At 41.8% G+C, this 27,537-nt stretch overlaps 1 protein-coding gene across 6 annotated transcripts in view; it reads right to left on the bottom strand.

Annotated features, from left to right (window-relative positions):
- Positions 1–27,537, bottom strand: part of ARHGAP6 (Rho GTPase activating protein 6) — a 474,697-nt gene that overhangs the window by 85,744 nt on the left and 361,416 nt on the right. The window contains exon 1 of one of the 6 annotated variants that reach the window (XM_027609080.2): positions 82–217. The exons of the other annotated variants lie outside the window; for them this stretch is intronic. The gene's annotated coding sequence lies outside the window, so the exon portion shown is untranslated. Of the gene's footprint in view, positions 1–81; positions 218–27,537 lie in introns of those variants that run through there. 6 annotated transcript variants of the gene reach the window in all.

Below are 27,537 nucleotides of genomic sequence, written 5' to 3'. Positions count from 1 at the left end.
ACAGATGTGTAAGAATCACAGCATTTTAGCACGATCATCTTCTCAAAAAGAAGTATAAGCATAGATATTTATATTGCTTACCCATGAATTATATTCGGCCGGGTCTGTGCTGTCCTAAATTAACCGAGCTAAGCTTGGAGTAGGAACTTGAGTCTGTTTTGTTTGCTTTTTTTTTTTTTTAATTATTCTTTTGGTGAAAGATGCAGCCTGCAATGGCAGATTACCACGGGTGTCTGAGAGATGGCCCAGCTCTGCGAGCTGGGACTCCTACGGTACCTTTTGTCTCCAGAGACCTCTGCTACCGTGAATCTTGGGACCAAAAAGGAAAAAAAAAAAAAAGCAATCCTGTCATTGGACCATTGAGAAGTTCCTGTCCCTTCAGAACGAGGCAGGCTGTGTCACTGAGTGAGCGTGCGAGTGAGTCAGTCAGAGTGTGTGTGCGTGTGTGTGTGTGTGAGAGAGAGAGAGAGAGAGAGAGAGAGAGAGAATGGGGGAGGGAGGGATGAAAAGAATGCAGAGAAATTGAAACTGGATTTCCTGATTTTCATTTTAATAAGACTATTTGGAAGAGATATTCTGGAGTGAGGAAAAGATTCCTCTTTAAAAAAAAAAAAATCCCCTTTTCCACAGGGATCTACGAATGGTAATTGGATTGTAACTGTGCAAACTGTCCTTATTAGGAATCAACCAAAGAATGTTGGAAGCCTCGGGTAAAACCCCTGAGAGCATGATAAAGCACATAGGACGCTTTCTTTGTGTAGGGCCAATTCTCAACTCTTAGATTATATTTTAAAACCACAGGCGTCTTCATTTTTCTAACACTAGGAAAAAAACACTGAAAAAGGAAAAGATTTCATTCTCTTTTATACTGAAGCATAACACATGCTCTGAATTTTATGCTCTTTGTGGAACAATAGTCCTTGAGAAGTTGTTCATTTCCTGAACAGAGGGTGTGGAGAGCAAGAGTGGATGTAATCACGTGGCCATGTTTAAGAGGGTGCAGGTGGGAGTTGGGGGTGGCGGGGAGAAATCCATAAAGAGCAGAAAGAAAAGGAAAGATTTTAAAAACATACCCCGATCGCTAATGACCTTGATCTCCATGTATGCCACATGGCACTGAGGCAAAAAAACAATTCAGAAAGGCATTTTTGTTTTCCAGTTGATACGAAGTTATATTCTCTTGTGGTCTCAAGTGAATTCCAAGTCTCACGGTGATTATAACTGACAAACTGAGAAATGATTTCATGGAACATCTTACTCAAAACTTAGAGATTTGGGTATGCTTTTTTTACTAGGATTCTGTGAGGCTAATCATCACTTGATATAAGCCACACAAGCTTCTGTTGCTGCTGGTATTTATTTAGCAAGAGAAAGGCATTTAGAAACAATAAAATACATCAGATGGTTTTCTTTACTAGAACAATTACACTCAAAGAGAAATTCTGAGTCAAAATTTACCTGTCACTACATAAACCTTCACTTCCGTCCACTACCCCAAAAACTCCGATGTTGAAAATAGTCATCATTCCAGCAGAGAGTGGCTCATGTAATCTGGATACTTGCCAATGGAATTTAGACCCTCATTTAAATGTATTTCATATAATATTTCACATGCAATTGATAAACATGCAATTCATTTGTCATTGCCAGGCAGGTGATCTTTTAGGTTGTGAATACGTGAAAACAACATGTAGCTCTCATTGTGAGCTTTCTAAGTGCTCACAATGCTTTTTTGAAGCATTTTATGGGTGTTGATTCATTAACTGCTAAAAGAATTATAACGAGTGGGTTATATTACATCCCGTGTTACAGATGAGGAAACAGAAGTTCAGGGAGGTTAAGTAACTTGCCCAAAGATTCGAAGCTTGTAAGTACTGCACCTGTGATCCCAGCCACTATGAGGCTTACAAATTAACTGGATGGCAAAGCCACAGTCCACAGCCCACACCAGTCAGGGCCATGTCATAAGCATCTAATGAGAAATAGACACAGAAACTGAATAGGAATGACTACCTAAGACTGGAGTGGCCTGTTAAGTCAATTATGTAATGGTCAGGTCAACAAATGTTTCATAAGAAAGTGACCACTTATTTAAGTGAACAATGTCAAATAATCTCAAGAGACAACGTCTTGGGAAATTCCTAGTCTAAGAGTGGAATCAAGTAAGTCTGGTCTGGAGAGGAAATTCAGAAATAACGGAGAAGTCGTGTATCTCTGGCATTCTTTGGAAAAACGCAGTCAAGCCAGAAAAACGAAGGGTTAAGATAAAGAATCTTCTTTTAATTAAATATCAGCTCTTTAAGTAGAACCCATAAGATGCCAAAAAGTCACCCCAACGACCTTAGAAATAAATATCGGGAAGCAATGGAAAGGTGCAATCCACGGAGGAGCTTGCTAACCAGAAATGCCTAGAATACAACAGCGATCCTTTATCCATTTGACTCTCCGTTAGGCAAGGGCGCCATGCAACAGCCTACCGCTTCAGAATCTATGCCCTTAAGTATTCACTCCACCTTCGTCTTTGGCTCTTCTTCTGGATTATTTCTGTGTAAGCCATCAGGGACATTTTGCACATTCAGGGCAAAAATATTACAGAACCACTCTGTGGTTCAAACTCTTGGGGTGAGTACATTCCCAATGACAACACTCTTTTGCTTAAAACCCTTTGACTGTCTTCTCTATGGTTCCAGGACAAAGCCCACATTCCTTAACACGGCATCATCCACTGCCCTGTGTGTTGGTTTAAATGGAGTAAAATCAAGCAGTCACTGCGTAAGAAAAATGATAATAACAGAAATGTATTGAGCAGGTATTAAGTACTACGCAGTGTACATGGGTCATGCGTTTACTCCCTTCCAGAACTCTATGATACAGAGCAGGGGACAGAGGCACAGAAACAGAGGAAAAGGCTGATGGGCTGCTCACAGATTCTTTCACTCTTTCCTAGCTTCCTCCGCAGGTAGCAGCAGTCGTATGACTAAGCCCTAGCCGACGACTGTGGGAGAAAGCGATAAGCTTCACTTCTGGCCCATGAAAGCCTGGAGACAACAGTTCTCAGAGCTCCATGAGGCAGTCTCAGGCAGAAACCACACTTCCCGTTGGTGTCCTAGCGTCCTCTGCCCTTCAGTCCCTGCTGGCCCTGTGGTTTGCTTGAAGCAATCGAATGTGGCAGAAATGATGCTGAGGTTATTGTGGACCTAAGACCTAAGAGGGCCTGGCTAATTCTGCTTCTGCATCCTTGGGACCCTCCCACAACCATGTCCTAAGTGTCGCTACTATGCTGGAGAGACCATGTGGAGAGAGACTGTAAAGCTCAGCTGTCCCAACGTTTCCGTGAAATCCAGCCTCCAGCCAACCTCCCGGTTGAGCAAAGCCTCCTGAGCGACCACTGTCAAGGCCAGCAGAAAGGCAGAGCTGAGCCCAGCTCCGACCACAGAACCACGAGCAAATAAAATGGTCGTTGTTTTAAGCACCAAAGTTTGGGGCAGTGTGTGATGCAACCACAGATAACCAAGTCAACATCTTCCTGTGGTGAACAGAGCAGAGCCCGGGTCCTTGAACCCGTGTTTGAAGCATAGCCACCCCAGCAGCTGTGGACACCGGGACAACATGAGGGACGGAGACACTTGCACAGTGGGATTTGGGGATGTATGTCATGTAGCAGCTAACCTTACCTTCCTGAACCTACAGCATCTGACTCTGGAGTCCTAGACCCTGCAACCTCTCCCATACGTCTCCCCACCGAACTGCCTAACAGCTCATTCCTTGACTTTCTACATTTTTACGTGGAAAGAAAGTAGCTGGTCAGCTGGATGATAAAATAAAAGCTAATCTTTATAAATCATTTTGCAGATTATGTAGAAAGTCTTTTATGAGCAAGCAGATAAATGTATGTCTAATGGCATCCTTCAGTTTTCAATATACAGTCAATATTCAGAAACAGGTGATGCTTTTATCTTTCAGAATTACAACTCCATCTGATAAAATGGCATAATGAAATTTCATTTAGATTACATTCATTACTGATAAATTGGTCCAATTAATCTCTTTTGACCAATACCATAGAATTGGCACTTAAGGCCTTCATGTTTTCTGATTATACATTAAAAATGCAAATTGTGAAGGACATTTTAGTCCTGCTGCTACCTTAAAGCACACAATGAAAATGTGGTATCTTTTAGTTTAATTATCTATCAGACCCTACCTTTGGATTGATCAGAGTTTGCGGAGGTGGGGTGTCAAGTACAAGCACGGGAGGAGGACTCTGCATTCTCTTGCTCCTGTCATTTGCTTCTTAAACCGTAGCTCTCTCTCTGTCCTATCCTGCCCCCGGCACTTGACCTTGGTCTAATCTCTAGCAACCTCCTGCTACTACTGTGACCCATTTGCAGGGAGAGTGAATTTTAGATCCTTCAGATCTAAAAACCTACCATCAAAGCAAAGTATTAGGTAACTGGGAAGTTACTGACGGCCACAGATCCAAAATAGTCAAAACCATAATAAAAAACATCTAACAGTTAGTGCTCACTGCCTCCATGGATACTTGCTATATAGTCTAGGAGGCAGATATTAGGATTCGCCCCGTTTTGCAGATGAGAAAACGGAGACAAAGGGAACTTAAATAACCCGAACGGCTAGGGAGTAAGGAGTTCAAACCTAGGTGGTCTGTTTCTAAATGCAACGGGTTTAACCCTTAGGCTACATCCCCGGCGAGCCAGTGACCTTCCCCCCCCCCCCATGAATTCCTTATGGACTGAGTGTCCAAAGGAAAAAAAAAAAAAAAGAAGAAGAAAAGCTGTTGAGGCAACTGCCTCCAGAAGCAAGGGGAGGGACTGGGGGTTTGTTTTCAGGAAAGAGGAGCAGGCATTTTAGAAAACTTCCGGAGTGTCGTATCCTTTGCCAGTAGGAATACACACCCTACATTTTGGGGCAGAGGTGTAACACGAGGAAAGGGGCGTTTGAGGAAAGGTGAATGAGGCAGAGTGGTGCAGAACAGCTAGGAAGGGGCTAGTGAGAGTGAGCAAACCTGGAGGTCTACAGTGTGAGCGGAAAATGGAGGCCCCACGCACGACATCGACTGACAAAACGAGGCTTCCGGCAGCCATAACACAGGCACCCCTTAGGGAGGCTTTCTTTAGGAGAGTCCCTCAATTTTTCCAAGAAATGTGGATCCCCAGGGAGGCAGGTCCAGTATTGTACTGGGAGAAATGCCTTCGGGGGGACAGTGAGAAATCCGCGTGTCATTTTATGTGTCGGGGAGGGTAGACCTAGAAAAGAGCATCCTCTTCCCCTTCTCACAGAGACGCACGGACATGACGTCACTGGCTTTCGTACGCCTCAGAGAGCGGCCCTTCTTCTGCAGGCTGCTCCTTCTACCCACATTGCAAGGAAAGCTGAGTTCTAAGAATGAATGCTGCAGGTTTCACCCAAAAAAGGGCACTCAGCTGAGAGGACACTCGTTTTGGGGATGATGTCACAGGGAGGCTCCGCAGAGCAGGTCATTTATTCAGACCTGGGCGGATCCACTGCTCACCAAACAAGGAATGCATCTGGGGAACAAGATTATCTACAAGATACAGGGATGCTGAAGTAATGTTCTCCCAAACCGGAGAACTCAATCCCCCATCAGATGTTTCTAAATCAGCAGGAAATAAAGCAAGCCTTAAGGAGTGATGACTATCCTGGGGCGCCTGGGTGGCTCAGTCGGTTAAGCGTCTGCCTTCGGCTCAGGTCGTGATCCCAGGGTCCTGGGATGGAGCCCCGCATGCGGGCTCCCTGCTCTGCGGGGAGTCTGCTCCTCCCTCTCCTTCTGTGCTCTCCCTCCCTCTCTCTCTCTTTCAAATAAATAAATAAAATCTTTAAAAAAAAAAAAAAGGAGAGATGACTATCCTATTTAGGAGAGGGAAATCTCTACACTGGAAACTCGTGGGCAAAACAAAATAGGCAACAACAACAGCACATACCAAAGTGAATTCCGTTCTGGTTTCTCATTTCAATGCTACAATTGACAACTTTTTCTTTCATCAGTTGCACCTAACACCCCGCAAAGTCTCCTCTCACTGAGGGTTTTCTCTAACAGGAAAGGAAAACAACTTCGTACAGATTACGTTAGACTTAATAAACTCATTACCTGAATGAGTTAGTTTCGAGTATCATCAAGTGTATGAACATCGGTCACCCCTGACCTGGGCCCAAAATGTGAGCTGTGGCTGATCAGCCTCTCAGTTTCAGTTTAAAATAACTCATCTTCTTAAACTCGCTCAATAAGTAGTTCAAAATCAGCACGAATTGCTGTAATTCCTCAGCCTGAATGGGAAAAAGCAACTTATACATTTCAGCCAAAGGCTGGTGGTTAACTCATCTAACTAAACCTTGAGTTGTTGAGCAAATGAGCAAGCAAGCTATTTTAAATAAAAATATATGCATCCGCATTGCTAGACAGCCAAAAGAGTCCAGCTTTAATAATATTCTTGGAATATTTGCTTCAAAAGCAAAATTATTTCCAGTGCAAGTGGCAACAAATGTGAGAACAAACTCTGTAAGGACCTACAGTTCTCTAACCTGGTTGTACATTAGAATTACTTGGTGCATACCTCAATTAAAAGAGAAAAGAAAAAGAAAAAGAAAAAGAAAAGCATTACTTGGTGTGGTTTTCAAAAAATGCCCATGCCCACACACCCCTCCAGACCAGCGAGGTCCAACAGATCTTTCCATGATGAATGGAAAATTTTTGTTTGTACTGCCTAATATGGTGGCCACTGGCGACCCGCGGCTGATGAGCACTTGAGATGTGGCTAGTGGAATGGAATCATTTAATTTTTAGTTTTCTTAAGTCTTCATTGATTTAAATGTAAATAGCCACAGTGGCTAGTGGCTACTGTACTGGACAGCACAGGTATAGAGCAAAACAGCTAGGATCTTTAGTGTTGGGGCTCGGGCTTTGGTAGGTTTACAAAGCTCTCTGGGGGATTCTAGTGAGCAGTCCAAGATGAGAACCACTGCAATGGCCTGGGATTAAGGAAACCAGCATGGTGGCAAATTCCTTGCTCTTTTTCCTTTCCTTTTTTCTCCAAATTCCACGAAGCATTTGCCACGGACCTTTGCCGCTCTCCCTCCTGCTTCCACACCTCCCCTCTCGAACCCTCCATACTTCCCCGTGATACGTGCTCTCTCTCTATATTCCTTCATCCACTGACCCTGCCAGATTTCTCTGACACCAAGGGCAGATTCTTACCCTTTTCCCTTCTAATATAAATAATCCCTAATAATACTATCGATTGGGAATTAAATCCCCCAACTTGTGCACCCATAATTTAAAACTGTTTTTCCTTTGTTCAAGTTTGATCCAGATGCCACTTTCTACGATTTCCACCACGGATGCCACAGGGAATATTTCTAATGGTCGTGCGGTTTGGGGGCAGTGTGATAAGCAGGTCTCATGTGCTCATTTGCAGCTGTGTCCTTCCAACGGGACACGGTGTTACAGCACCGCGGCCGCACGGAGGGCTCTGTGGTCTGACTGCCTTAAAGTCCAGCTCGGCCCACAACTAGCCACGTGGGTATCTAACCATTCCCAACCTCAGTTACCTGCTCCGGGAAGTGCAGATAAAGAAGGGTCCTGTGGGGAAGGTGGAGCAATGCATGTCATTTGCATGATGAATGAGACACGGGCGACACACCCACTGTCCCTACAGCCAGATTTGGAATCCTCACCCCCTGCCCCCCCCCCCCCCCCCCCCCCGCAACACACACCCAATTTTGTGGTGAGTAAAACAAATAGCAGGGCAAACTTTTCCGGAGGAAGTCGTGGAATTCCTAAAAGCATCCTCTAAGCACATGATTAATTAACGTGGCAATATGAAGACCATTTAGAAAGTGGTTAACGAGGAAAAAAAGAATATGCTAATGTGATTTTTAAAAAATATTCAACTTATTTATTTTAACGAGTCTTCATTTTTATTGACTCATTACCAGTTAATATTTTTTTAAAGATTTTATTTATTTATCTGACAGGGAGAGACACAGTGAGAGAGGGAACACAAGCAGGGGGAGTGGGAGAGAAGCAGGCTTCTCACGAAGCAGGGAGCCCGATGCGGGGCTCGATCCCAGGACCCTGGGCTCATGACCTGAGCTGAAGGCAGACGCTTAATGACTGAGCCACCCAGGCGCCCCTCACTACCAGTTAATATTAATGGAACAAGGAAGGGTGTGCTAATACACATCACCTTATTCATAAAAATGGTAAGACTCAGAATTCCAGAGTTCAGTGATAGCAACAGGAAGAGCATACTGTACAATTTTCAGGCACATAACACCTCGCCGACCTTTCCATAAATCGAAACGGCCGTAGCCTGACATGTCCCAATGTTGTTTTCACTCACAAGCAGCACTGATTCATGTTCACATTTTCCACACTGAGTTCTGCTGCCTTCTTCCTTATTAAATATCCATCTATGGGTAGAACAACTTTTTAATGTTAAAAAATACAAAATTACAGACCATTAGCACCATGAGAGTTTGGAGTCAACACAACTATTAATTTGGTAGCCTTGCTCATCGGTGACTCGCCGCACAGATAAGCTAAGCTGGGGGCTATGCTCCACCCTCAGGGGATTTAGATATGTGAGGAATAACTAACATTTCTTATGGATGTACAGACGTAGGCATCATTATTTCTAGCCCTAATCACGTACTCCCTGCTTTAATTGTTAAATAACTTTATGAGGTAAGGTCTATTGATATGTACCCATCTCACAGATGAGGAAAAATCAAGGGCCAGGAGGTTAAATAACTCGCCCAAGGCAACAGAATGCAAGTGACAGAGCTGGGATTCCCAAAATGGTAGGCCTTAACCCCAGGGTTTGGGGTCTTAACCATCACCCTACGCTACCTGCCTGTGAGTCCCGTACCTTTCTCTCAAGGACTGGCAAGGCATGACTCATCAGAATGAAATCCTCTCTCATTTCGTTTTCCTACAAAGTCAAATTCCAAAGTCTGTAAATTATCTACTATGAGTAATATTACTTCTAACACATTGAGTGAGGCATGACTTGACCTTGAGATGCCAACTGCTGATCTACAGCAGGGAGGGACAAAGTCCAGCCCCAGCCATATCCAGCCTCCCGCCTGTTTTTATAAACTAGAGCCCAGGCTGGCCCATTTATTTCCATTTTGTGTGGGGCTGTGTCCTGATACAAGGGCAGAGTTGAGAGGTTGCACTAGAGATGTATGACTCCCAATGCCTATAATTATGATCTGGCCCTTTACAGAAAAAGTTTGCTGACCTCGTCCTCGACCCACTGAAAAATCACCGGACCAGTAGTACGGGAAATGATGGAGTTTCCTAGGGCGTTTCACTGTTTCCAACAGCAAGGGAACGGCCTCTTTTTACAACGATCATTACAACATAAACATATGTATGTACGAGCAGATGGGTCGATAGAGATCGCTCAACAGCTTATTTTTCCTACATGTTTCTTTTAAGGATCCAAATGGCCTAGATGCTTAAGATGTGTAGGGAATCACTTGTGATGTCTCACAGAGAGAAGCAAGAGGAGGACTGGGAATGTTTAAATGTCACTTATTTTTCCAGAAAACTCTAACTTCCTATGATACCTCCCTTCTAATCATCACACTCACCCCCCCCCCCACGTTTCAGCTATTTTCTTGATTCTGATTTAAACATCAATTCTCTGCGTTTGTGCCTTTTCTCCCTCGCTGGACTGTACATTCTGGAAGGATAGACACAGCACTTAGAAGAAATAGCACTTGAGCTTTGTGCTTTTGCATATCTGTTGGTTGAAAGAAAGCTCTTGGGAAAGAACACTTCTGCGTCTATACAGAAAACTATTTGTGTCTATTAGCATGGAAATAAGACCAGCGGGTAATATTTATATTTAGGACGTTTGTTCTAAAAGTAGTTAAAATCACTTCCAGTAAAAATGAAAAAAAATCTTGCTTCCTGGCTTTTACTATCAAGTGTCAAACCATGTAAGAGGGACATGTGAACAGAGAGAAACTAATTTGCAGAATGACACAAAATGCCAGGTATGACATAAAAACAAACCATCTGAACTTACTGGAACAGATCTTGAGTTTTTAGTTGCCATGTTTCAGACTTTTTTTCTGGAAATGTTTTCTTCTAAATATACTACTTTTAAAAATGATAAAAAGTGTTTCACTGACCTGGCTAAACGTTTTTTTGCATAAGGAAAATAATGCTTCCTTTGAGCGATGAAACATACAGGAACTGAAGTTTTTCAAAAATAAATATAGTAATATATGATGGGGGCTTGGAGAGTTGTAATTAATGGGTGCATTTTTAATGGACTTTATTTTTTAGGGCAGTTTCAGTTTCACAGCAAACCTGAGTAGAAGGTACAGGTATTTTCCGAATATTCCTTGCCCCACACATGCACAGCCTCCCCCACTATCAACATCCTCCCCCGAGGGGACATTTGTACAACTGATGAGCCTACACTGACACGTCATCATCACCCAGAGTCCACAGTTTACATTAGGGTTCACTCTTGGTGTTGCATGTTCTATCGGTCTGGAGAAAAGTATAATGCCATGTATTTATAATCATAGTATCATACAGAGTATTTTCACTGCCCTAAAAATCCTCTGCGCTCTACCTACTCATCCCGCTCTCCCTTCTAACCCCTGGCAACCACTGATCTTTTTATGGTCTCCATAGTTTTGCCTTTTCCAGAATGTCAGGTAGTTGGAATCACATAGTATGCAGCCTTTTCAGACTGGCCTCTTTCCCTTAGTAATGTGCATTGAAGGTTCTCCCATGTTTTTTCATGGCTTGATAGCTCATTTCTTTTTAGCACCAAATAATATTCCACTGTCTGGATGTGCCACAGTTTATTTATCCATTCACCTACTGAAGGACATCCCGGTTGCTTCCAGGTTTTGGCCATGATGAATAAACATCCACATGCAGGTTTTTGTGTGGACATAAGTTTTCAGTTCCTTTGGGTAAACACCAAGGAGCGTAATTGCTGGATAGTCTGATAAGAGTATCTTCAGTTTTGTGGAAATTGCCAAACTGTCTTCCAAAGTGGCTGCGCCAGTTTGTATGCTCACCAGCAATGTACCAGAGATCCTGTTGCTCCATATCCTCACCAGCACTTGATGTCATCAGTGTTCCAGGTTTGGGCCATTATAGTAGGTGTGTAGTGGTATCTCGCTGTTGTTTTAACTTGCATTTCCATGATCACATATGACTTTCCATGTGCTTATTTGGCATCTGTATATCTTCTTTGGTGAGGTCTGTTAAAGTATTTGGCCCATATTTTATCTTGTTGGTTTTCTTATTGAGAGTTTTAAGAGTTCTTTGTATATTTTGGACAATAGTTCTTTATCAGATATGTATTTTGTGAGTATTTTCTCCCTGTCTGTGACTTGTCTTCTTATTCTTTTGACATTGCCTTTCAGTGAGCAGAAGATTTTAGTTTTAGTAAAGTCCAGCTTATCAATTACTTATTTCATGGACTGTGCATTTGGTTTTGTTATCTAGAAAGTTATCACCATACCCAAGGTCATCTGGGTTTTCTCCTGTGTTACATTCCAGGAGTTTTATAGTTTTGCATTTTACATTTAGGTCTGTGATCCATTTTAAGTTAATTTTTGTGAAGGGTACAAGGTTTATGTCATGATTTTTTCTTTTTTTTCGGTATGTGGACGTCCAGTTGTTCCAGCACCACTTGTTGGAAAGACTATCTTTGCTCCATTGTATTGCCTTTGTTCCTTTGCCAAAGATCAGTGACTATATTTATGTGGGTCTATTTCTGGGCTTTCTATTCTGTTCCATTGATCTATTTGTCTATTCTCCTGCCAATACCACATTGTCTTGATGCCTGCCATTTTATACTAAGTCTTGAAGTCAGGCAGTGTCAGTTCTCCCAACTATATTTTTCTCCTTCAATATTGTGCTGGCTATTCTGGGTCTTTTGCCTCCTCATATAAACTTTAGAGTCACTTTGCCAATATCCATAAAATAGCTTGCAGGGATTTTGATTGGAATTGCCTTGACTCTATAGATCAAGTTGAGAAGAACCGACATCTTGACAATATTGAATCTTCCTATCCATGAACATGGGATATCTCTCCATTAATTTAGCTCTTTGTTTTTATTCATCAGAGTTTTGTGGTTTTCCTCATATAGATGTACATAATTTTGTTAAATTTTTGCCTAAGTATTTCATTTTCAGGGGTGCCAATGTAAATGGTATCGTGGTTTTAATTTCAAACTCTATTTGTTCATTGCTGGTACATAGGAAAGCAATTGGCTTTTGTATATTAACTTTGTATGCCACAACCTTGCTATAATTACTTATCAGCTCCAGAAGGGTTTTTTTGCTGATTGTTTCATATTTTTTACATAGCTAATCACATCATCTGTGAACCTGGTGGAGATCCAGGAAGTAAAACCCACAAAATTGTAAGGGTCTCCTGATGACTGGGTCTCCCTGGAGTTTTTAACTCTCAAAGTTGTCCACACTGAGCCTCCAGCAATCCATCAATTACAGTTCAGGTTTTCCTACCCTGGCACTGGCTCCTTTGGCGATTGCTGCTCCAATAAGTTTGATTCTCTATATTTACCTGTCGGTCTCTCCAATTTTTAGAGGCAGCAGTTTGCCCTATGACCTCACTTCTCCTATGGATCTAAGAAGAGTTGTTGATTTTTCAGTTTGTTCAAACTTGTACTTGTTCAGACTTGTACTTGAAGTGGTGGCTTCTAAGCTTCTATGTCCCAGACCAAATACCCAAAGTTCTGATGCAATTTTTTTTTTAGATAAAATTTACTACCATAAAATTTACCATTTAAAGTATATGACTCAGTGGGTTTTTTTTAGTATAGTCACAGATTTATGCAAACATTACCATTATTTAATTCCAGAATACTTTCATCACCCCAAAAAGAAACCCTAAACCAATTAGCAGTCACTCTCCATTCTCTTCTCACCCCAGGCCCTGACCACCGTTAATCTATTCTATGTCGCTATGGACTTGCCTATTCTTTACTTTTAATATAAGTGGAATTATACAATACATGGCCTTTTGTTTCCAGTTTCTTTCTCTTAGCATCTTTTCAGGGTTCCTCCATGTTGTAGCATGTAACAGTACTTCATTCCTTTTTATGGTTGAATAATATTCATTGTATGGATATACCAAATTTTGTTTTATCATTTATTAGTCGATGGACATTTGGGTTGCTTCCACATTTTGGCCATTATGAATAAAGCAGCTGTGAATATTCATGTACAAATTTTCATGCGAACATATGGTTTCCATTCTCTTGGGTATATGCCTAGGAGTGGAATTGCTGGGTCATACGATAACTCAAATAGCTCAACAAAAAGAACAACAAAAACTTAAACAACATGGGTTGAAACACCAAGAACTAAAAATATTTTTTAGTGTAAAACTCATTTTCCACCTCACTCCTTTCATAAGAGATAAAATAGCAACAACCTCAAGCAAACCCATACAGTGTTTCCATTCCATACAGACTGGCCATCAGAGCTTTTCCCAAGCAGTGAGAAGAAACAATATCCTTCAGTTTCTTTTCTTTTCACAAGCTGATGATCATGAGTAGCTTGAAAAATTTAAACATTGCGGTAGCATTCATTTTTTAAGCTTTTATTTAAAGCATTCATTTTTTTTTTTAGAAATTAACCAGGTGATGGCTATACCAAAAAAAGCAAATAAAGTCTTTAATCCCTTTATGTTCGTATTTTAATTTCAAAGACTAACTGTTAATATCTACTCTGGTCATTTCACATAAAACAAAGTACAGTTCAGAGCCTAGTTCATTTCAAGGAAATATTCTTGTCTACATCAGGAGAGAAGCTAAAAATAAAATGTTGCACTGATTAGTTCAATAGCCTTGTCTTAATTGCTCTTCTGGTCTTTGATTTTATTGCTCCTGGCGGGGGGCGGGGTGGAAGAACTTAATACCTCTTGCAAGATAGTCATTCTGTGCCATAAGAGTTGATAGGAGGCAAATAAATGAGGAAGAGAATCACTTGAGTGTCTTTCTGGCTCTACGGAACACTACACCTCACCCTCCAGGGTTGAGAAACAGAGAAGCCACTGGGACAGATAAAGTGGATGGCAGAATAAATGGACCCCACCCCCCCCCAAGATGTTCACACTCCAATTTCTGGAACCTGGAAATATGCTGCCTCACATGGCAAAAGGGACTCTGCTGATGTAATTAAGTTAATGACTCTGAGATGGAGAGAGTCTCCAGGATTATCCAGGTGGGCCCAATGTGAACACATGGGTCCTTAAAATAGGAGGCCCTTTTTTTTTTTTTTAAAGATTTTATTTATTTATTTGAGAGAGAGAATGAGAGAGAGAGAGAGAGCGAGCATGAGAGAGGGGAAGGTCAGAGGGAGAAGCAGACTCTCTGCCGAGCAGGGAGCCCGATGCGGGACTCCATCCCGGGACTCCAGGATCATGACCTGAGCCGAAGGCAGTTGCTTAACCAACTGAGCCACCCAGGCGCCCCTAAGAGGCCCTTTTCTAGTAGAGTTCAGAGTGAGAGGGAGATGACTATAGTGAAGTGGTCAGAGAGATGCAACATTTCTGGCTTTGAAGATGGAGATAGGGTGCCACGAGCTAAGGAATATAGTGGCTTCCAAAAGCAAGAAAAGGCAAAGAAATAGATTCTCCCCTAGAGCTTCCAGAAGAAATGCAGCCCTGTTGTCACGGTGATTTTACTCCAGCGAGACCTGTGTCAGATTTCTAACCTAGATCTGTAAGATAATAGGTATGTAGTGTTCTAAGCCACCAAGTTTATGGTACTTTGTCATACCAGCGATAGAAAATGAATACACGGGCACCTGGGTGGCTCAGTTGGTTAAGCAACTGCCTTCAGCTCCTGTCATGAGCCTGGGTCATGACTGAGTCCCGCATCGGGCTCCCTGCTCAGCAGGGAGTCTGCTTCTCCCTCTGACCCTCCCTCTCTCTCTCTCTCATTCTCTCTCTCTCAAATAAATAAATAAAATCTTTAAAAAAATTTTTTTAAAGAAAAGAAGACAATGAATACAGAAGGAATCAGGAAATTTCTATGTCTACAAGGGACTCATAAATCATTTCAAGCAAAATTTCCTAAATTGCTCCATGATCAAGTTAGTTTGAGAAAGTTGTTCATGTTAGTCCCATCTTAAATAGTCACGTTAAACAATAACTAAAGAAAAATTGTCCTGCAGAGGGAGAATTGTGACACAGAGGATCTTCTAAATACATTTGCTATAATCTTACCCCCCTTTTCTTCTTCTTCTTTTTTTTTTGTTCTTTTCAGAACATCTCTTCACATCCCTCAGAGTTCTCAGAACATAGCTGGGAACCGCTGAACTAATCCCACCTGCTCAGTTGAGAATCTGAGACCAAAAGGGAAGAAGTGACATGCCAAGGTGGCACTGTGGCAACACAAAGACACAACCCTGGCCTTATGCTCCTCATCCAGAACCCTGTCTAGGATGCCGCTCTGTCCCACTGAGAACAACACACCATTTTCTGGCACTCGAGTGTAGACCTCTGGTGGGAGGAAAGGATATCAGGTGAGAATCAACCCAATGAAGCCCATAACAGGTCAAATTCTCTACTCAGAAATAAAAAAAACAACATGGTCGCTTTAGCACTTGAACATATCTTACATTTAAAATAAAAGCATTCAACAAACTATTGAAAATTTACTAATTTCATATTAACGAGAAGAATGCAATAAAATATTTCCCCGCAGTGATTTAGCATGTTCCTAAAAATGCCTAATTCTGCTACCAACGTCCATTTCCCCCAAATTCTGGTTTCCATAAATGCTAATTTGAGAAGGAACAGAGGTACAACCAAATACCATTGTTTTCCTTTGTAGCACTTAAATAATGCTTTCTCCACATTCCCCACTGCCTGTTCCAAGGGCTGTGAACCCACTGTCCTTTGATGCTTTTCAAATACACATTATCCACATCCTTTTCCAGAAAGTGAATACTTTTTTTCCACCACCTCAGCTTTTAAGATAATAATAATAAAAGTAAAAATAAAGATTTCGACTAATAAAGCTAACGACATTGAATGCTTATTTTATGCCGAACACTGTACTACATACATCACACGAGGAATCTCATTTAATCTTTATTAAAAAACGATTAAGGAAAGTATCACTATTAACATTTGTATGGTACATATGAGCCAACTGAGGTACAGAGAATTTAGGTACTTTGCCCAGGGTCATGCAGCAAAAAGTGGTGGAGCCAGAATCTGAACATAATCTGATTTAGAGCCAGTCTTCTGTAAGCGGCAGCCCAGCGGTCCGCAACTGGGGGTGATTCTACCTCCCGGGGGACATTGGCAATGCCCAGAGGCATCTTCTGGCCTCACAAACGAGAGGTGGAACACGACTGGTATCTAGTGGGAGGAGGCCGAGGGGGCCGCTAAACATCCTACAGTGCGCACGACAGACCCCCATGGCAGAGAAGGATCTCACACTAAATGTCAAGAGTTCCAAGTTAGGAAACACTACCTTAGCCTAATACCTCCCAAAGGCCAGGCATTTTGAATGGGCCATTTGTGGGTAAGATATGTGCTTTTCATTTCCAGGTCAGAAACCTGGGACATGAGGTTCTCTCACCCTGGGGTGGAGGGTACGTAGAGCCAAGGCATCCATTTGGTGCATTTTCTCGTAGCAACAATTTACTCAATCGTTTCAGCCAGCAGTTGCACACTATGCCCCGACATCCTGGGACATTAGGTCATTTTATTTTCTGTCTTTCATTGGACACACGAGAGAGGCCTTAGCCCACTAGGGAGTGTCTGAAAGGGGCCCGAAAGAAGATTCTGGTTTTCATTAGCTTTGCCTTGTAGTCCAGAAGACACAACAGCAGCATCTGCGTCACAGATAATGGCAACAGCAAAGGGATACAGCCACAATGGGCTGCTTGGGGTGCAGACCAAGCTTAAAAGTCAAAATATTTTCAGAAAACAGTTCTGCATATTGACTCAAAATGTGACTGTTCATATCATTTGACCCAGCAATTCTATTTCTAAGAATGCATTTTACAGAAATATTTACAAAATGTGCAAGATACAGCCACAGATGTTCATGTCAACACCACCTCTGATAGCAAAGAAAAATAAAAGCAATAGAAATGCATGCGTACATTCACCAAAAGATGTGTGCTAGAACGTTCACAATAGCATTATTTGCAACAGCCAAAATCTGTCAACCACCCAAATGTCTACCAAAAGAGAATGGATACGTTGTGGTATATCCACACAATGGGATACTACATAGCAATGAGAATGAATAAACAAACGTCAACCACCTACAATAATATGAATGCATCCCGTAGACATCACTTTGAGCAAAAGAAGTCTGACACACAAGAGAATATACTGTGTGAAACCATTAATACAAAGCATAAAATTAGGCAAAACCAATCCGTGCTAGGAAAAGCAGACAGGAAGTTGCTCTTGGGGAGAAGTGACTGGAAGGGAGTCAAGGGGGCCTCTTGGGTGCTGGTCATGTTGCTTCCTCATCTGCCACAGTTGTGTTCACTTTGTGGAAACTCATTAAATTGTAAGCTTGTGCATCTTTCTACATGTGCATTGTATATATTTATTTATTTATATTTATGTTTATATTTATATATACACAAAACAATATACATTACATATATAACTATATATATTATTACAATATTACATGTATATAAACATCAACAACCTAAATGTCCATCAGAGGGTGACCGGCTGTATATACTACGAAATGGGATGTCTACTCAATAGAATTCTGTGCCGCCATTAAGAAAAATGAAGTAGCTCACTCTGTATAAATCTGGAAAGATGTCCACTATATATAAAGTTAAACACGAAAGTTGCAAAACAGGGCGCCTGGGTGGCTCAGTCGGCTGAACACCTGCCTTCGGCTCAGGTCATGATCCCAGAGTCTCCAGGATGGAGTCCTGTGTCGGGTCCCCTGCTCAGCGGGGTGTCTGCTTTTCCCTCTGACCTTTCCCCCTCTAGTGCTTTCTCTCTCTCACTCTCTCTCTCTCAAGTAAATAAAAGCTTAAAAAAAAAATAAAGTTGCAGAACAGCATGATAATGTGTCTACTATAATTTCTACAGGAAATACATGTTAGTGTGTAAGCACAGAAAGTCCAGAAATCATACCCTCAAATGGTTAATAGTAGCCATCACTTGAGGATGGGATTCTTAGGGACTTCGCCATTCTGCCTAATGCCTATCTGTATTATTGAATGTATTTACAAATAGGTATTATGTTTCTACTCCGAAAAAAGGATCTATAGAAAGTTAAGATGAACAAAATATGCCTTAAGTTTGAGATGAGATCGTTATTACTTCATCATTCAGCACGATGAGGGCTTCTGATGGATGAGGGAAATGAGAATGAAATAAACCAAGTTCCTTGCCTGCAGGGTTGCTAATTGAACCCAGGGGCGGAGGTCGGGTTGGTTTGTTGCTGGCAATCTTAACAATTGATTCAAATTAGCACTTGTTTGCTGGGTTGTTCCACATTCAAATCTAGTTATGGTGTGGCCTCCGCAAACAGGATTCTTGGCCACACAAAGAATGTGTCTACAAAACGGCAAAACAACTGGGTTTGTTTGATTAAATGAACAAAACCATACATTCGGAGGAAGGAAAAATCAAAACAGCTGCACCCAAAGTAACCCACTCAGATGGGTGGTGCATGACATGTACCCATTCATTGAATCAACATTTTGGCAGCCTCATGCAGACTCTGAACGATCCAGTTTGAAATGAAATACTCAGGAATAAACCAAGAGACCATAAGAAACACTTTTTTTTTTTTTTTTTTGGCCCATCATCAGCAAACGTTTGCTGAGTGCTCACTGTGGGTCTGCCATCATGATAAAACAGTGGATCTGATTCTACTACTTTATAATCAATCGCCAATGTCACTGTGTTGAGTGTTCTTAATTCCACCCGTGGCGCAGAACGGAAGTTCCCTTAAAAGAAAAAAAGCCCCACTGATTTGGGCAAAGTTGATAAGACCGCAACTTTTCAAATACAGTAAAGGTCTAAGAGACATATATGACAGGTGGACAGATCGTGTCCCGTGCATCTCAACCCTGGCTGCACATTATATTCAACTGAAACAGAATATCCGGAGATGTTCCTGGCTGTCAATGATATTTTTGAAAGCTCCCCAGGTGATTCAAAAACACAGTAAGAGCTGGCTGGGGCCATGGCTCTGACCAACTGAATCAGAAGCCGGGTGGAATGGGACCCAGACATGAGTATTATTTAAAAGCTACACGAGTGGTTCTAAAGTATAGTCTGCATTGAGATCAATTTCCCCTAAATTAAGATTATTAAGGAAGTCAGAGGTGGCCTTTCAAGAAGCGTTTTGTAAAAAGACCCCATATTACTCGGTGTCAGATTGTGCAGGGCTGCTAGAAAAATGATCACCAGGTGAAATTGTACCAATTGATGGTTTCAGATGTTTCAGCTTATACATATAGAAGCGTATTGCCAGTCTGAAGTGCTTGCTATGGTTAAACGCTGTTCTGTGTGCTTGATTTAGATCATTTCATTTGGTCCCCACAATAATTCTATAAAGAACGAAGTGGGAACGGGTCTTCCCAGATGAACCACCACACAGATAGGTTTTTCCAGAAGTTTTGCTCTCACCCAATTTTATAGCTGATCTGTTAGACCCAGGCTCCTTCAGAGGCTCTATCTATTCTATTTTTTTTAAAGATTTTTTTTTTTTATTCATTTGAGACACAGAGATACAGAGAGAGAGAGACAGAGAGAGCATGAGCAGGGGGAGAGGGAGAAGCAGGCTCCCCGCTGAGCAAGGAGCCCGATGTGGGGCTCGATCCCAGAACCCTGGGATCATGACCTGGGCCGAAGGCAGACGCTTAACGACTGAGCCCCCCCAGGCGCCCCGGCTCTATCTATTCTATCTCCTAACTGACAGCGTGGGAGGTTAAGGAAAAAATCTTATAAATATGCACACTTAAAATCTTGAAAACATCTTCAGGACATCTTTTGAAATAAATTTAAGTCAGCATGACTTTAAGGCACTCGATAATATCCCTGATAGAAACAAAAGCTAAAAGGAACATTCTGTAATTGTTTTTATAGAGAAGCCGCTGTGTAACGGCAACCTACTTGTAAACATGATTCGAGTTTACTAACTAGTCTGATAGCGCTGCCATATACAGGGCATCGAGTCCTAGATGGTCAAGGTTCCACAGACTAAGGCAGACTGTCCTTAAAACTGACAGCAGGAAACACGCCAGCTATTACCTCAATGACTGGAAGCTTCCCACCCTGAGCAGGGTGCAGCTGGAGAATGGGCATGGACCATAGGCACGATTTCCTTTAGCCCATTCATTTATAAATGAGTTAGCAGAGGATGAGGGCTTCCTCCACTCGTGCATTTCTGAACAGAAAAGAGGTCATGCTTATAAACTGATTTTTTTTTCTGAAATTTACGTATTTCTAAGGCCCACACACTTCCTCTCTCTCCTCCATTCCTTAGACTAAGTTAGATTAGTAAGATATGACTAAACTGTGATTGCCCACTTGTTTTCGTTAGCCACAGTATAAATCAAATCTCATGCTTCTTTTTGCTTGCTCAAGGGGTCAATTTTAACGCCGAGTTAAAACTCCTTGGGAACCATTAATACACCTCTACGGTTCTAACATAGAACATGCCAAATTTAAATTCATATGCTTTTTGAATTATTGGCACCCTGCATGGTGCCAATCCTTTATAATGAAGGTAAAAGACTGCTGGCATATTCTGCTTTACTTTGTTGTTTTAAATAACAATTCCAATCTTTTTTAAATAATCCAAAAAATGGGTGATTTTTCCCACCGGCTATTTTTCGAACAAGATTTTCATCCAAATAACTATGGTGCTTCTTTCCCCTATTCATCTCTTCACCATTTTCTAAAAGGAATCACAGAACCTTAGAACTTGGGGTTCAATGTTTGGACCTTCAAGGACCCTGAAACAGTGGTCTTTTTCACAAGAGCGCGCTGGGTCCAGGTAGCGACCCCTCTTCCCCTGCCTCCATGCCCAGCTCAATTCTCTGGTAACTGTAGATCTGTGGTACTCTACTGGGGGCAAATTTGTCCCCTTTCTCCCTTAGGGGACATGTGGCCATGTCCAGAGACACTACTGGCTGTCACAACTGCGGGAGGGTGTGCTCCTGGCACGTAGTGGGTGGAGCCCGGGGATGCTGCTCAACATCCCACAGTGCGTGGGACGGCGCCCCACAATGATTACCTAGCCCAAAATGCCAAGAGTGCCAATGTCACCAAACCCTGCAGGACAGGTTCTCAGAGACCCATTTTCCAACGACATGTTATATGATTCCACTGATACAAAATGTCCGGAATAGGCCAATCCATAGAGCTAGAAAGTAGATTGGTGGTAGTCTCGGGCTTGGGGAAAGGGAAACACGAAATGACTGCTAGTGAGGACGTGATTTCTTTTCAGGTGATGAAAATGTTCTGGAACTAAATTGCGGCGAAGGCTGCAAACTTTGTAAAGGTACAAAAAAAAAATATACTAAATCTCACTCAACTACACATTCTAAATGGGAGCTTCAAGGTATGTAAATTCTACATTGATAAAGTTATTAAAATTCTTTTGATAGATCTTTCATTCAATAATTTCTGTTCTTACTATGCAAGAACTAATATTGGAGAGCATTTTTAAGTAGCTCTAGTTTTGACTGGAGAATATTCTCTGGCAACACTTTTTTATTTTTATTATTTATTTATTTATTTATTTTTAAAGATTTATTTATTTATTTTGAGAGAGTGAGAATGAGAGAGAGAGAGAGAGAGTACATGAGAGCGGGGAGGGTCAGAGGGAGAAGCAGGCTCCTCGCTGAGCAGGGAGCCCGATGCGGGACTCGATCCCGGGACTCCAGGATCATGACCTGAGCCGAAGGCAGCCGCTTAACCAACTGAGCCACCCAGGCGCCCTGGCAACACTTTTTTAAATGCAACCCTATATCTTATAGGACAGATTTTCTTTATTTCCGAAATAGCTTAATTTCCAGTTGTTCCCTTAATGTTATTATTTGACCTGGGGCCCTGAGATACAGTTCATTCATCTGTGAGCAAAGAGGTCAGGAGTGGCTGGGACAGGGCAGAGACCCAGGGGACTGGCCTCTGTTCTGGTTCTCCTTGCAATGTGAAGACAGCCAAGTCACTGGATCACTTTGTGCCCCAACTTCCTCATTCCTGACACAAGTCTAAGCTTCCTGATGAACTTTTTTGTTGGAAACCCAAGAAGGCAAGGATGGGGAGAGCAGATGCTCACTGCTTCACCACTGCGTGTTGTACACGACTCACTCCTCGCCCTGGCATTTGGGCCCTCTCTCTTCCGGGCCCTCTGTATTGCTCTTTTTCCATCTAAAACCTCCGCTCCCACCCACCTGGTCTCCTTCAGCACACCCAAACATGCTCTGCATTTTTCCATTTCGGATCTTTCCAGTGACAAAGCCCTATGATGGAACTGCCTCTATGTCTACCCAAATCCTTTGCATCCCCAAAGCCCAGACCTTGTGCCACCTTTCCCCAGAGCCTCTGATTCATGATGATCGACAGCAGTTATTGTAGGTAAGAAATTCTACATTTAATTGCTGAGAGCATGGAAGCATGACAGGATGTCACCTCTTGGACCTCATGTCATACTACGCCCTCGACCTCATACCATGCCAGCAGCACCAGCTTCCAGCCAGTTCTCCCACGTACCAAGCGCACCTCCAGACTGACGCCTTCATGCTGGCCCTTACTTACCCTAGGGATGCCCAGGTGATGCTTCATCTCCTCCACGGGTTTGTTGACAAATAACTGCCCTACTGAAACCTGCCACTCAGCACTTCAAATCCCCCTGAGCCAGCTCGACTTTTTTCCTTTTCCTTAGCCCTTCCCACCTTCTAATGTACCATTATTTATTATATCTATTGTTCATCGTTGCTCTCTGCAGCACTGTGAGCAGGGATCTCTGTCTTTTAGCCCCTGATGGAGTAGATGAATTTAGAACACGGCTAAGCACGGGGAACACAATCAACAATTATTAAACGTACAACACCAGAATACTGCTTGGCACTTAATAAATGATAGCTTCACCATCACAGTCATTACCATCAACAAGCGCATCATCATGTGGCAACTCTTGTACTATTATTCCTCACTGTTGCACTGTGTTTGGCATTTCATGTTTATTTTAATTTTTTTTTTAAGCAGGCTCCACGCCCAGCACGGAGCCCAACACGGGGCCCGAACTCACGACCCTGAGATCAAGACCTGAGCCGAGATCAAGAGTCAGACGCTTAACTGACTGAGCTGCTCAGGCGCCCCTCTTTATTTTGTATTATGTACAAAGACTGAATTTTCTGAGCGTAGAGACCGACATGTATATATTTTTGATATGTCTTTTTTTAGATCGAGATATAATTCACACACCATAAAATTCATCACTTTAAAGGGTACAACGGAGTGGCTTTCGGTACAGTGACAAGGTTATGCAACTACCACCACTAATTCCAGAACACTTCTATCACTGCCCACCCCCAAACCCAAAACCATTAGCAGTCACTCCCCATTCCTCTCTCCCCCAGCCCCTGGTGATCATGAATCTGCTTTCTGTCTCTACGGATTTGCCTAGTCTGGGCATTTCCTAAAAATGGAATCCTATAATATTCGGTCCTTTGTGTTTGGCTTCTTTCACTCAGCATGTTTTCAAGATTTATCCACATTGTGCGTGTATCAGCGCTTCATTCCTCTGTATGACTGAATACTATTTCATCATATGGATATCATGCCATATATTTATATGTGTCCTATGCCTTCGATATTACAGATACTCAATAACTATTTTATACTAATGATTTAAAAATTCTGGAGATGCATGAAACGCTATTGAGAAAAAACTTAGCACATGACTATGATTCTCCTAAGAGCATGATGATGATAAAAGATGATGCACTAGGTAAGACCCAAAAATGGAGATTTTCTTCTTATTATTGTAAAGGTATGTTAGCATTATACTGGGGAAAATGTTGCCTACAGTTAGAACAACCTGGCACTCCACAGATTTCTGTGACAGACTATTATATCTGTCTAGTTTCATTTCAAGTAAAAATTCCCTATAATAAAATGCATGTGCATAGAATTAAATTGATTGCTGGTCTTCTTCCTGATTCATTTCATTCCTCAGGATTATATCAGCTTCAAATCTAGTTAATACTCCCAGCAGACATACCACTCGTGATGTGATTCTGTAACAGAGGTTTGGAAATAATTCTCAACCACTATCACCGGATCTTGCATAAGTTAGCGATGTGAAGAAGAGGCTACTGGCTGGAAAGCTGCTCAGGGCTCTGTGCACGTTAGAAAGGCCATTAGCTAAAACAATAACTGGAATGGATACCAGCAGTGACAACGCAGCGCTGATAACTTAGGTCTCACCACATATTTCTTGTCCCCTGTAGAATGAGCAGATCATAGGAAAACTGTATTCTGACATTTTATATTTGTATCCCTGTGGGCAGTTCCTTAAGAGATGAGGATGAAGAGTATGCCACCAAACTGTAATAATATAAGAATGTTCTGTCCAAGAACAATAGAAGAAACTCTGCAGAACAAATATGTGAGAACGACCATTTCCAACCTTTTAGGTGGTAAACTATTTCCTTTGTTTCTTTCAATTTGCTCCCTCTGCCCCTTGAGCAATGACTAAAATTGTCACTCTTACTATGGGAAATCATGATTACAGACAGTCAAATGTGTATTGAAGGACACCACTAGCTTTTGCCCACAGATGTCTTCCCATTTTCCAGGCAGTAAGGTAAGTATACAAAAGAGTCAAGAACATTGGCAAAGGTCAGGCAGAGTGGGTCAGTGGCCCCACCACAGTTCTGACCCAGCCTGTCCTGCCAAAGACAAGTTCTCTCCGTCATTGCACGTTGCTTTTGTTCAGAAAATACCAGGCTGTGCATGTGTATGCTGAACCCCAGTAGGTAAGTGCAACTTACTTTGGTGTACTTTGCCCAATAAGCAGAAGTAGAAATGCTTGTTTTTACATTACTGTGGTATCTCTGTTAACACAGATGTAACATTTTCACTCCCGACAGGAACCAGTTAATTATAACCCAAACAACACACTATCCATCTGCATATAATTTCCCTTATTGAAAATTGCTCCACCAGATATTTAGCAAATGCTTACAGATCTTTCAAATTACAAGCTGTATGAACTTTTTCTGTGAATGCTTATATTAGGATATTTTCTACTACTGATCTAAAAGGGATCCTATCGCTTGAAAACTATCTTTTTTTTTTTTTTTTGTCTTTGATTTTCTGTTCAGCTTTGTCCCCCTCTGAGAATGAATATTACATAAAGCCAGGGCCTAAGGGAGAGAGAGCGCTGTCACTTACTCATCACTATTCCTGAACATGATTGAGAAACTATGCCCCAAACTTCTTGTATCTCCCCTGCATTTGTTCCATTCATGGATTATTTAGAATAAATAAAATAAAATCTTGGCTTCCCAGAGGCTTTCAGAAATGAGTCTCTTAGATAATGACTGTTACTATTCTGATGACTCTCTCCTCAAATGGAGAAAAAGGGACAGAGGGAGGGAGGGAGAAGAAGGAAGAGGAAGAGGAAGAATCATTTTAGAGAAAGAGAACTTTAAGCATCTATTTTTTTTCACCTGACTATGTGTCACATTCTTCTACGTCAACCAATACAGGGTAACACCGTCACTTTGAATATTACATGTGCCGTAGTTGATTTGAACCGGCCCCCTACTGGTGGACATTTTGTTTTCAGTGTTAGTTCATAGTGGAAACAGCAGGCGCTGACTATAATTAACTCTTCCCCTGATGCCTCAGTGTGTGTGTATCAGTTAATGCACAATCACGCAGAAGCAGAAAGTATAGGACTTCAGGCTGAAAGACAGAAGTGGTCCTATTACAATTAATATGCCCTTTCCTAATCCAGCCAAAGGACAACTGGAATACTCTAGATGGCCCGCCGTCACCATAGCCCCTGGTGCCTTTTGGTGTCACTACTCTCCCTCTTCTCTCTCCTCACCCCTTTCTCATCCACAAACACAGACAGAGACACAGAGTGTGTTAGCTTCCTGAAGGTGAGAAGGATGATTTTTCCAGTAGCCACGCCCAGCATTCTCTCTTCCAACTCAGAGTGGAGAATTCTTCCAGAGGCTCTAAGTAGTTTAAGAATTGGACCCCTGTCCTCTTCACATTTATACTCCAAGGCTGACGACTGTGTTAGGCATATATTAAGTGCTCCATAAAGGCTGCTGAAGTCACATCACAATTTCGGCCTTTGAGGAATAGGTTCAGAGCTTGTGACCAAGGGCCCGCTCCCTTTCCTGCATAGCTGTTTTATTTCCTACTGCTTCATTAATAAGTTTCATCTTTTCTTTTCAGGACACTGGTGGCTTGCTATTATGCCTGTCACATCTCTGATCACCACTTTGAATTACCACTACAATGCATTTCCCTCTTCTTACTTGTGCCTTTTTTCTGTTTCCTTACTTCTTTTACTGCTTTTCTTATGCTCCCTGTCCCAAGTCTACTCACTTATTAAATGCCGTTAGCCAGTAGATGACCCCTCCTTTTTTTCATAGCTTCAAACAACAAGCCACAAAACATGGTTAATTCCAGGGTATTCTGGAATAGGTACTGATGGTTTGCATTCAATGAAGTATGTGAATGTGAGTGAGAGAGGGTTTTTTGTTGTTATTCTTTTCAAATTACTCCTTGGGCTGAAGTGATTCTAGAAGCCTAAGAAAATAATAATAATAATAATAATAATAATAATAATAAAGCTTTATTGGGCGCCTGGGTGGCTCGGTCATTAAACGTCTGCTCGGGTGATAATCCCAGGGCCTGGGGTGGGGCCCCGCATCGGGCTCCCTGCTCTGAGGGAAGCCTGCTTCTCCCTCTCCCACTTCCCCTGCTTGTGTTCCCTCTCTGGCCGTGTCTCTCTCTGTCAAATGAATCAATAAAAAAAATCTTTAAAAAAATTAATAAGGTTTATTGTCTTAAGCAAACAAGCTCAGTCACAAATAAGATCAAGTGGATCTACCATAGTATATTTGCTTATAGTAAATTATAGTTTGAACTAACAGATCAGAGCCAAATATAATAAGGATGTTAGGATAATGGATTGGAAACCTTTTACAGTATCTCCCTTTGAAGGTTCTTGTTAGAAGCCATTTGCTTGAAAATCCATAGGAAGAGTTGACAGTGATGCTGAGTCATCCATCTTAGCTGTCTAAAAGGCCCATCAAAATCACTGAATCAAGATATCAAGATTTCTTTGTCTATGGAGAATCCACATAGATCAAGGACTTTTTTATGTATTTTCATAATGTCACGGATAACTTCTCTATATTTTATTCAATTAATCAACCATTCATCTAGCACCTAGCTTGTAAAAGAGATTTTTCTAGATAACAAAGAGCT

Source organism: Zalophus californianus, chromosome X (assembly GCF_009762305.2).
Source record: "Zalophus californianus isolate mZalCal1 chromosome X, mZalCal1.pri.v2, whole genome shotgun sequence".
Taxonomy (NCBI): domain Eukaryota; kingdom Metazoa; phylum Chordata; class Mammalia; order Carnivora; family Otariidae; genus Zalophus; species Zalophus californianus.
Note: the sequence above shows the minus strand (reverse complement) of the source record. Positions and strands in the feature narration are given on the sequence as shown.